This window comes from Lactuca serriola, chromosome 8 (genome assembly GCF_051521515.1).
Source record: "Lactuca serriola cultivar US96UC23 chromosome 8, Lser_US96UC23_V15, whole genome shotgun sequence".
NCBI lineage: Eukaryota > Viridiplantae > Streptophyta > Magnoliopsida > Asterales > Asteraceae > Lactuca > Lactuca serriola.
Genome location: NC_136415.1, coordinates 22410975 through 22423825, shown reverse-complemented (window position 1 = coordinate 22423825; position 12851 = coordinate 22410975). Strand labels below are relative to the sequence as shown.

The 12851-nt window shown below is 34.1% G+C and overlaps 1 long non-coding RNA gene and 1 other non-coding gene across 2 annotated transcripts; both read left to right on the top strand.

The window, feature by feature from the left end:
* The first annotated feature begins 8126 nt into the window (after positions 1-8126).
* Positions 8127-8964, top strand: LOC145069183 (uncharacterized). The gene is made up of 2 exons (XR_013689359.1): positions 8127-8218; positions 8331-8964. It is a non-coding gene; the product is annotated as an uncharacterized LOC145069183 (long non-coding RNA).
* TRNAR-CCG (transfer RNA arginine (anticodon CCG)) lies at positions 8686-8758 on the top strand. The gene has a single exon. It is a non-coding gene; the product is annotated as a tRNA-Arg (tRNA).
* Positions 8965-12851: the final 3887 nt, after the last annotated feature.

Sequence of the window (12851 nt, the reverse complement as noted above, 5' to 3'; positions counted from 1 at the left end):
TCAATCACACACCAATATGTTCTAGCTATTCAAACCTTACCAAACCCGACCCAAATGGTCAAGAAACCGGAAACCAGATGATGGGATTTTGTAGATTTGGAAACCAGACCAATGTACGAGACTTCATAAAGTGGGTCTAGAACCCTGAAACTTAGAAAAACCATTTCTTTTTTGTATTTAGCTGGCTGGATCTACTTATTTCTGAAAAAATCAAAATGCATCTAGATGCAAAAGAGAAAGGTTCTGATTTTTTTTGTCATTCTCTTGAGTTTTTGTTTTTGTTAAATAATACTATTAAGATTTGCAATTTTTTAGGGTTGGAAATATTGGTTATTGTAACATGTTGGAATGTTACCGCTATTGTTTGATATATTTGATATTTATTAAATTTTATTTATCAAAACCATTTTATAGATCACTAATGTTAGTAAATATAACAGTGTGATTTTTGAATGTGTAGACTCAAATTTCATTTCTTTATTGTCGTGTAACACAACACAAACAATCATATATTTGTCTGACCATAAAAGTCTAAACCATCATCTTGTACTTGTATGCAAGGAGTACCATCTTTTTCTTAACAGAGAAAGGGGTTTTAAAATTTGGGCCCGGGTCCAAAACCCAGTTAATCTAATACACAATTTCAAAAACCGCTTGCAATTCCTAAAATCATGTTGCCCAAACCTAAATGACCCAAACCCAGAAAACAGATAAATCCATTTATCAAACCCGATACCCAGACCAGTTTTACGTACAGTTTTCGGTTATAAATCTCATCCCTACTCTCGTTACAAGTTCTTGCTTCAAATAAATTTGGCCTATTATAAACCGCTAACAAAACAAAATGTCAAAGAACGTTTTAACGATCTTGAACCATTATGACAACTTTTTTGCATCTATATTGTCTTGTGTCTGTCACACATGAGGTATAAAGTTTAATCCTTACACATCAAAACATTTTAGAGCTCCGTTTGATAGGCCTCTCAAATGATAAAATTTACTATTTTTTTTACATTTGTCATAACTTTCTATCCAAGTCAATTACAATAATAATTATCTTAATATTTTTTATTAACAGAAAAAAATTTCGTACAAAAACAAATTATGTACTTACCACTCATAAAATGTTTGTTGAGAGACATCAAGTAACGATTAGATTCTTGCTCATAGCCTTTCCCGGCATAAAATATAAAAATTGTTGTGTATAGAGTATATGAAGCAAATTTATTTAAATCTAAGATGGAACCATATCTACTTAACTTAATAAAAGACTCATGCTACTTAGATCATTCTACAACCATATTTCACCCAATATTAAAAGTCCATTTTGCCCTTCATATCTTCCACTTTATCCCGAAGATTGTTCTCATACAAAAAAGAAAAGATATTATTTATAAATATGGTATAATTCATTACAAAAAAAAAGAAATAATTTATTTTCTTTAGTACGTGCCATTATTATATGACCGTATATTGCTTCAGTACTATTTTTAATTATCAATTTCATTTTTCTTTGTTACCTGCGGTTTTTACGGGTTTTAACATAGTTAAATAAATATAAAAGAGATGGATATCTTATAAAATAAGCAAGTGGATCTAAAATATGTGCGTAAACTACCTACGACGAAGAACGGTCACAACATGATTTGCGTAGTCGTGGATTGGTTCACAAAGAGTACACACTTCATAGCAGTCAATGAGAGATGGTATGAATAAGCTTGCAAATGCTTATGTGAATGAGATAGTAAGACTCGTTTCGCATCAAGGTTTTGGAAGAGTCTACAAGAGGAAATAGGTACAAAGTTTTGCATAAGTGCAGCCTACCATCCGCAGATTGATGGTCAGAGCGAAAGAACGATTGAAACATTGGAAGATATTTTAAGAGCATGTATCATAGATTACTAAAAAGTTAAAAGTAATTAGAGAAAAGCAGTTTATGGGTCCCGAAATAGTCCATCAGATTACTAAAAAGTTAAAAGTGATTAGAGAAATGATGTTAGCAGCTTAGGATCGCCAAAACAGTTATGCTGACAAGAAACAACGACCAATGACATTCAAAGTTGGAGATTTGGTGTTGCTTAAAGTCTCACCGTGGAAAGGACTTATAAGATTTGGAAATAGAGGAAAGTTGAGTCCAAGATTTATTGGACCATTCAAGGTCTTTCAGAGGATTGGGAACCAAGCTTGCAAGCTGGAATTATCGGAAGAATTGGATGATATTCATAACACTTTCCATGTGTGTTGTTTGAGGAAGTTCACGAGAGAAGTTCCCGATATAATTCCACTTTCGGAGTTAAGGATGGATAAAAATAAGAGGTTAATCGAAGAGCCTGAAGCAATTGTTGACCGTAAGACAAATAAATTACGACGCAAGATGGTCGAATTAGTGCTTGTGCCATGGAAACATTCGAACGGGGCGAGCCTCACCTGAGAAACAGAGAGTGATATGATGAGTCATTATCCACATCTGTTTGCTAATGCATGATTCCGAGACAGAATCATCCTTAGGAGGAGAGAATTGTAACGCCCGCCTTTCTAGCTAATCATTAGTATGATGATGTAATAGTTATGGTCAACAATTGTAACATATTTTGAAGTACTAAAGGGGAATTATTTGAATATTATGGGGTTTATGTGCAATATACGTGCTTATAACAATAAAATAAAATAATAATAAAAATATGCGTCAAAAATAAAATAATATATAAACCTAATATCTATGATGAAAGTTGAAGTAGTCATAACAAGGATTTCGAGGATATAAGGAACACTAAAATTCGACTTATAACGAAGAAATTATGACCCGTCGAAGTTTTGCGAAAAAACCGACACGACGCTGTATCGTAAATAGTGAGTTTGCGATAATATACTTTTTAGCCTAAGCGATCTACACTAAAGTCATAGTATATGTTAAATCGAGAACGTACATAAAAAAACATCCAAATATGACTTCATTTGAATAAGTTATGATTTTTCTAAGATTTGGTATAGCAGTATGCAGCCCGAAAATCGAAGATCTCATTAATAGAACTCAACGGTATAAAGACAGATGAAAACGAACGTTGGATGACAAAGCTATGAATTTTTAACGGACTTTATCAGTCTAAGTCTGGTAAAATATAACTTTAAAAATAAAGTCAAAGTTAACTGACAGAGTCTAAATGAAAGTTGTAGATTACATCGCTACCTACATGTGGATATAAAGAATGTCAAAAACGAAGCTCGCATGCGAAAGTTATGGATTTTAGAAAATAATTAATTTTCTTAATAAACTTCGGATGTGACACCTGACTAAATCTCAACCGTACCTTCCTCCCCATGGCTGTGCACCGGATCTCCACATGTGCCGCTGGTACACCTAACGTACAACAAAATTACGCCACGTGTTCGACCCCGCCCAACCTATAAATAAAGGCGCAAATCTCTCATTTTCTTCACACATTTTCTAACCAATCTCTCACAATACCCTAAACCCTCTCTTCCATTCCCTAACACTTCCTAAGTGTTAGAGGAGAGTCCCGGAGCCCCATGAGGCTTCGAGAAGAAGAGCTTTCGGCTCAGAAGTTTTGCCCAAGCAGAGCCCAGTTCCTCGCTAAACCCCCTTGTAAGTGAGTTATGCTTACCCTACTTTAAGTATAAATTATGTTTAAGTTCATTATAGTTATTATGAACCTATAAACAAGATTTATCAGTGATTCAAAGTTGTTATACTGATTAATCTACTTACAGGAGAGGTGTCTAGAATGGTCACGTTGGCTTGGTTAATGGATTTCAGAAAAACTATATGCCGAAATGGTCCTGCTTCCTAACTGTCCTGCCTGGATGATCCTTACTTGATAGATCATGAAAGTAGACCTTGAGTTAATGATAAATCTAGACTAATAGTTAGTCGCAATAAATACTAGACTAAAATCTAGTAATGATAATACAAGGTTTTGTTGAAGGAAGCGCTACCTGAATTTCGAGTAATCACTTTAACAAGTGAGTGCATATTTACTTTCATCTTACACATAGATATGAAGTATTTAATATAAATTACGTGCTATGTGTGCATATTATCTGTGTTCTTCATATCTATGTTGGATAAACAAAATATACATGTTTTATTCAATTTAAACTGTATATGTATTTTATACCTATAATTATGATGGGCAAAGATGGGTAGATAATATAGATGATGAAATAAATGATGAGAAGCCTCGATGTTTAAGCTGATTTAGTCATCTAGCGGAGTATAAATGATGACCACAATCTATTCTAGACAGTCCAATGGAACGCTAGTAGACTCGCAGCCTGTAGGTGTTTATGAACTACGTGTTCACCAGGTGTACTCTATCCCCCTGTGTCACACCCCGAAACCGATGACGGAAACGTTCCGGGGCGGAGGACGTCATGTATAGCATCACAACCAATGAATAACAGCAATCATAGCAACACAACCATTACAGTGAATATTTGAATAAAATGTTTACATCTGTTTGAAACTCAGTTTGAAATACATCCAATAGTTTTACAAAATAAAAACTTAAAATTTTCTAAATGCTTCGGTTCCTCGAAAATCCAACAAGTACCTGTCTACTGATTTCCTGAGAATACAAGCAGTTTGAAAAATATCAGCATAAGGCTGATGAGTTCATAAGCAGTAATTTGTAATGAAAACATATTGATAAGCGAGCCGAAATGATTATGTAGTTTCAAGAAAATCCGATATTTTCTTTTGTGAAAAACGTAGTGTGATCGATTTCGTATACAACCATGAATGTTCGTTTCTGAAAATCGTATAGATATGTAAAATACTACTTCATGTGACTAGCTAAAGCTAATCATGAAGTATACGTATTTAAATGTAAAACCGTAGCATAAATGATTCGGTTTTTGAAAACCCTGCCTCGGCCAGTATGCATAGTGTGTTTAGTTCTATTTGGTATAAATAAAACTACTGAAGAAAACCAGGTTGGTAAACTATTGGTGATTTATACATAATATGAGTCGTATAACCATGCTTGATATGACTAGAGACCTTTCCAACGTTCTTAAGGCGTTGACGTTAAATGACATTTGTACATCTTAGGCGTGCCCGCCAAACTGTAGCTAACAGTCCAGATGTGGGATTGTCAGTCCCAAATAGATCTATTCACAAACCTCACGCTCTCCTTCCAGGAGACTCTGGTTATACAGTGGTAGGATTTATCCCTGTACACCTAAGGGTACAGTAATGAAGTAGCGCCTCACAGTATCGTACAATCTAGTTTACATGTAATGCAGTAGCGTTCTACCGTATTGAAAATCCGAAGGTATACCACGTATAGTGATAAGTTACAGTTATGAAAATCATGATAAAACAGTGATATAAACTGTAAACGGTTTCTGTTCCAGTGCATATGTTTAGTAGAGAAGTTCCTATGCTTGATAAATTTTTAGAGAAATCCCAAACTATACCGATTATAGTTTGCATGTATAACGTAACGATTAACGTGTCCGGAAAACTATGCAATTTTGTGAAAACGTCCCTTATGCTCAACATGATGCAGAAGGGAAATAAAGTATGAAATTTGCATAAGTTTTATGTATATTCCTGAAAACATTTATATTTAGCTTGTATCCCCCCCCCCCCCTAAAAACCTTAAAAATACGGAAAAATGTAGGGGTATGAACTCACAGTTGTTGCGTGGAGTTGTTGACTGAAAAGAAGGTTCCCGAGTTGTTGCACATGACACTTAACGAAATCCTATTGTCAAATAAATACATATATGCATCTAAATTAGCAATTTCGATGAATAAAGTGTCGGAAAACACTTGAATTTGGTTGAGGTATGTTACCGAGACTTGTTTGAATTGAAGGAATGAGTTTACAGCCTTAGAACTCGAGTTTACGGTCTCTGAAGATGGGTTTACGGTTTCTGAAATGAGTTTACGGTTTCAGCAGGTGGCTGAGTTTACGGCCGTAAACTCAAGAACTGAGTTTACGGTCTTTGAAGCTCGGACCTTAAACTCGGAAAACGAGGTTTTGAATGCTGATTTTGATGCGAGGTGTGATTCCAGACGCTCCAAAGTGCTCCAAAAAGTGTTTTTCGATGTTTCCCGGAGCTTAAATGCGATTTAAGGAGTTTACGGTTGAAGAACCTTAGAGAGAGGAGGAGAGAATGCGGCCAGAAAAACGTCCCAATGAAGTCAGAGGCATCATATTTATAGGGTGAAAGTGGGGGGCACTCATCACTGATCGTAAACAGGGTTTACGGTCGTAATCCCCTTTAGACCAAAAATGTTGATTTTCGAGATTTTCAGGTTCATGCACGATTTTTGGTTTCGACTCGTAAACAATTTATTTAAGCATAACTGGATTATTTTATTAAACCAAAATTTTGACGGAAAGTTAACGGATCTGAAATTTCATTAACGGAAATGCATAACAGAAAACGGAAAAAGTTTCGGGTTGTCACACCCTGATCATGGTTGCCTTTTTTATATATATTGCTGAGGAATCTCCTAAGTAGTGTTGTCCATCCTAATGATACTCCTTAGGCTAGGTCCCTTAAATTAGATGTGTTAGAGAAAAAGTGAGGATAACGAGAACGAGTAATCAGGTTGAATGATTTGATGAAATTAATGAAGTTAATTATTGTGGGTTGAAAACTCTATGTGCTCACCAGACTCCCAAACCTGACCCACTCAGTTTTTTGTATTACAGGTAGTGGCAAAAGAGCATAGAAGTGTTAATCTGTTGAGAGATCTATGAATTATAAGCCAATAAAATAATAGATATTTGTAAGGCATATACTATTTCTGTTAATGCTTATGTATTATATTGACATTGACATCCCAACATTTTTAATATAATTAAAATATATTTATTCGGAAATGCTTTGATAATATTTTTATCATATTTTTGGGAGCAAATTCCGCAACATATTTCTTCAAAATGATACTCTGATTTTTAAATAAAACATAAATAAATCGGTCTTTTCTGGCCGTAAAATTGGGGATGTCACATCATAATATACTACAACTGCATATATGTTTTTTGATCTAGTTATTTCCAACCAATAGATGACAAAATATCAATTTTATGAAAATCGGCGACTTACAAAACCAAAACCACATGTGTGGAGTTGTGTGAATGGAGTGGGGGTGGGGTGGAGTCGAGGTTAGGTAAGGTAGGTTAAGGGTGGAGTGATGTGTGATATGTGTTTATTTATTATTATTTTTTTAGTAAAATTATATAAAAGAAAAGTGAAATTGAAATTGAAAATGGTATAATAGTAATTTCAGATCAAATATGTAAGAAAATGATACCATGAGGATCAACAATGCAATATTTAGGCTCACGGGAGTGGCTTGCCACCCCCTTCGCTGCCACTCCCTACCCATGTTATGCACCTGCACTAAGATTGGCTCGCTAGTTGTTTGACGAGAGGAAAGTGAAGACGAGAGTAAGACATGTGGTCCCCATTTGACTATTTCAGCTTGAAATGCTTGTAACTCTAGCTTTAGCAACTTGTATCATTTTTATAGTTTATATTATTTAAATAGTTAAATAAAATTTTATTTGATTTAAGAAAAAAATGTTTACGTTAAACACATCACCACTCCATATCATCATATTATGCTTAAGTGTTCATAAAAATATGACGTGCCAATGGTTTTAGCATATATTACCACATGCTATCACTCCTTTCAGCCTTAGGCTGTACGTTATGGGCAACCTTAAAAAACGTTGTTGAAAGGCCACATATGCAAAAACCCTGCACCACGTTTTTTCAAGGCTGGTGTTCTAAACTCACAACGCCGTTGTGAGACTAATTTTAAAGAAGAAAAACAGAGGAATGGAAGAAGAAACTCCCATTGCCCTTCGTTACGATCACAACGCCAAGCCACGTAACACACAAAACGGGAGGCTAGGGCGGTGTTTGGGCCGTGGTAAAGGTGTTTTCCGGCGTCAGGTCACAAAAACGTTAGTGCGCGTTGCCCACACCGAGTCGTCTTTAGAAACCACATGATCATGTTCATCAATTTATTTGCAGGGACTAAGTTTGTGACATTTGATAAACTACATGGACCATTTATGTAATTTTGTCTTAATTATTTAAGACCTCTTAAACCCTCTCGCAGTTTTCTACTTCCGAGTTCAGATCCTAATTTTGTGAAAGCAGCATCAGTTAATATATTTATATCCTGTTGATCCTTTCCTTCTGCTCCAGTAGCAGATCAAACTTCCAAGGTATGTGATCTATGTATTCTGATTTTAGAACTATATAGATGGCTTGTTCAAATATTTATGATAATGAGTTCTAGTTTTTGTTCGAGGGTTAAATCGATGTGTTTTGATCCAGTTTGTTTCCCCATGATCTGCGATGCCTATTTGCGTTTTGAGGTTTATTAGATAGAGATATACCACTTATAGATCTCTACTGTAGGTGCCAAACAAGATCGAGACATAACCTGAACTTGAATCGTTAGTTACGAGATCGATGCAATCCGCTACATGTTCTCTTATGTCGCGATCAATCGGTTTGAATTGTTTTTAAGACCTAAATTAACGTCTTACAAGTTACAATCCATTTTCTGCTTCGTGATCTTCAAATCCCCTTGAGTTTGAAATCGATTTTGTTTTCATTGTATTTAGTTTCTAGGTCGAACGTGTAAATTTCTTTGCATCTTCTATGTAGAGATTTTGTTACTACTAATGGTCGCATAGCGAAGTGGATATCGCGTTAGATTCCGAATCTAAAGGTCGTGGGTTCGAATCCCACTGTGATCAGAACTTTTCTTTTTTGATTTGATTGTTTTGTTCATATTCCTATTTTGTTTGCTTTAAAATCAAAGTTTTCTTCCAATTTCTTGTAACTGATGACGTTTTTCATTTTTGCATCAAGAACTTGAAGTTGATTTGAGCTCAATGATTGTAGTGGAAAATGTCAGTATTTTTGCCATCATCTTTGACCGGAAAAGAAGATTGATTTTAAATGTTAACTCTTCTCATTTGGATGCAAAATGATTTCCTATGAAACAAAGCATGTTCATGCAAAATGATTAATGTAAAGACAAAATTGGAAGATAGCTTTAATAATATTAGATTATTGTCACTAAAACCCAACAATCTTTTATCTTTGGTTTTAAAAAGTTTTTAAAATGTTTTTCGATAAACCATTGAAGTTAAGAATTATGTCGCATTTCGAATCTAAATCTATTATTTGGATGTTCTTCAATAATCTCACCTCCACCACCATCACCGTCAAATTTCCACCACCACCACCACCACCACCACCATTGATTCAAACAACAAATGACTCATGAAGATTGCTTTCAACCTAGAAAATAATGAACATCGACACTACGAACAACATGAACGCCAACAAAAATGATGAACATCAACAACATGAGCATCTACTATTGAATTAAACCAGAAAATGGTGAACATAAACAAATGAATTGTTGTAGATGAAAATCAATACCATGGGCATTTACAAACCCACAAAAACAAAATACAATATTATTATTATTATTATTATTATTATTATTTTATTTAATATGACATATAATTTTATTAATAAGATCGATTATTTGATGAAATGGAGAACATTGTAACCACCACCACCAACCATTGTTCAGCATCATCCCTCGTCTTCAATAACAATTCTTAACATTTTGGGTTCCAAAATCGATTTGTACAAACCCAAAGAACCTTCTTTAAAAAACGAAATAACAAGCAAATGAAGTTGTGAAGAGGTTGAAACCTAAAAAAAGTTCTTAGCATCCAAAAAAACGAAAAACCTGTTTATCACTTTAAAGAACAAATCAACAAAGAAACCTAGATTTTTTACAAACCCAAAAAAAAAAAAAAAAATCCATTAATCATCGCCTTGAATGAGAAAGTGAACAAAGAAAAAACTACAAATCAAAAACACAAAATATAACCCACATTTGAAATCTACAAATCGAAGTATACAAAACTGAACCCAAAATTTCAATCGAAGTATCAATAACACAAATGTTGTAGTTTGAAGATACAAAATCTGGAGTATTAGGCTGGATGGAGTGGTGCCATTGAAACCGCACTCCCTTTTATGCCACGTAGACGCCAACTCAGATTTTTTCTCATTTCATCAATTTGATACCACATCAAGAGAGTGGGGAAATGGTTAGGAGAGAAAAGAAAGAAGAAAAGATAGAAGATGATTGGTTGAGAGAGGAGAGAGATGATAGAGAGTGCAACACAATTTGGGTGATGACAGAGAAAGTGAGGTAGAAACCGCATTGAAGGGGTGGTGTTTTGGGTGATGATGCGGCGGAACCGCAACCGCGGTTGAAACCGCACCCACTCTCCTTAGTCTTAGGCACTTCTCCGCAAACGTCAACATAAGTCAACATATCATTTAACAAGTCAGGACTAACGTCCTCCATACATTTTTTTAGCAGATAAAAAGGGTTTCTTAAAAAAACCCCAAAAATCTTATAAAAGCCCCACCAATCACTTAATCTCGCCAAACCTCTAATAATTAATTTTTTTTTTAAATTTTAATTAAAGAAATGTAGATTAGGTACAAACTTAATTTTATTTTAATTTAATTATCAAAATTATTTAAAACCATATTATTGTTTATAATTGTTTGTTTTAAATTATTTTTATTTTTATATTTTAAAAATCTTATATTTTTAATGTTTTGTTTGAATATATTGTTTAAAATTTGTTTTAAAACCATAAATTTAACGTTGATATGAAATAAAACCATATTTATTTTTAATTTAATTGTTTTTTTCAACTCATTAATTTGTTATGAGAGTTTTATGATGTGCATTGTATAAATTCAAATGAGAGTTATATATATATGGAAAAGAGAAATTTTTTTTTTTTTACATTTTCTCAAAACTAGGTGTTGAAAACCCTATTGGGTTTTTTTTAGCACAACCCTTTAGAGTTTAAGGGCTTATGACATTTAAAAGTAAATTTGATAACCAAACGAGAACAAAATGAATAGTTTATTGGTAACGGTGACAATTAAGGCTGTCCAATCAGATAGTTGTGTCGTGTTTTTGTTTGACAACACGACAAGACACCACAATGTTTTGTGTAACACGAACACGACACGATACGATGTCGTGTTTTTTCGATAACCCGAAAACGAACCAATTAAAACATGACAACATGATACGACATTAAAAAGATAACATTACATAATTATTAGTTTATTTAATTAATACTTAGTGATGTATAACACGAAAAAACGACAAACACATGCTCAATCGTGTAAGTTTCGTGTCGATATGTGAACACGAATACGACACGGCATCGTTTTTTTAAACTTGACACAAACACGGCACAAACACGAATTCGAATTTTGATTTCGTCCTGATTTCGTTTCGTATAATATATTTTTGTTGTGTCGTGTCATAAATTGACACCCCTAAATGACATTAACCCTTTTGTTTATCTAATTTAATTCCTTTAGCATTTAGTATTAGTTGTAAAAATAAATAAGTAAATTACAAAAATAATCCTTGTGGTTATGTAAATTTATTGAATCAACTTCGAGTTTTCAAATATGGACATAGAGAGTCCTTATTATTTGTTTTTTTTTTGTCATGAGAATGGTCCTAAGGTAGTGTTTGGTACTATGAGTCTGTGATTGAATGAGACAGGATTGAACTGAAGAAAACCAAACTAGACTGAACAGAACTAAAATGATCTATCTATATAGTCTTTGGCAAGGTTAGGACTCAATATAACAAGATTACAAAATTACTAAATTATCATTGGACATATCAAAAAGTTTATAATTTGTTTCCAATTTGTTTTATTGTATAATACTTATAAATAATCTTCTAGTAATCGTATTAAAAAGTACTTATAAATAAACATTTTACACACAACAGAGATTAGAATTCTTATTGACCTCGACAGTTGCTATGGGAAAAAGTTAAGCATCAATCATGCTATAAAGTAAATTAAAATGGGACGCAAAAGATAATATTGATAATCACTAATAAGATTTATGTAATAAAATAAAGACAAAATTACAATAATGGTCTTCTGGTTAGATGTAAATTATCACTTTGGTTACAAAGGTTTGAACTAGCACTTATGGTCCTAATATTTTCATTTTCTTGCTATTTTATCCAATCTACTTTAAAAATTTTTGTAATGATTATTTTATCCTTGGTTTTTGCTTTTTCAGTTTATTTATTTATTTCAATATTTTTATAATTAAAAAAGAAATAAAAAGGAAATACCTCTCTCTCTCTCTCTCTCTAAAACCTCTACCATCCTGTCATTCACCATTCTACCACTATGACCACCATCGACCTCCCAAGATCCACACACCCATCGCCACCTTCTATCACTATAAACCACCTTATTCCTCCATTCACCATCACCAAACACCATTCCCAGCTCCACAACCACCATTCCAACCACCCCTTCACCAAGACCCTCCTTCACCATTCCACCACCGTGCCCACAAAAACACCACCCATCACCACCCTTACTTCCTCAAAAATTCCAGCCACCCTTCCACCAAAAACACCACCCATCACCACCCTTATTTCATCACATTCTTCTCCCATGTTTATCACCTTACACCACCCATACAAACGTACGTGATGCAATCGATTCAAAAAGGAGAAATGTGATTGAGTTTAGAAGAAGGAGAAGGAGGGTGCGACTTTGGGTGACTATGTTTGTCGATCAGATTATGAGAATCGAAGATTAATGGGTCCGATTTCTAGTATAAAACCCTTGTTGTCGATCTAACCCTTGTCGGCGTTTCAAGCTTTGTTTTCTTCAATCGAACACATGCCGAATCCGCCTAGCCTTACCACCGCCAGAGCTATAACGCCCTGTAAATTAGGGCTAG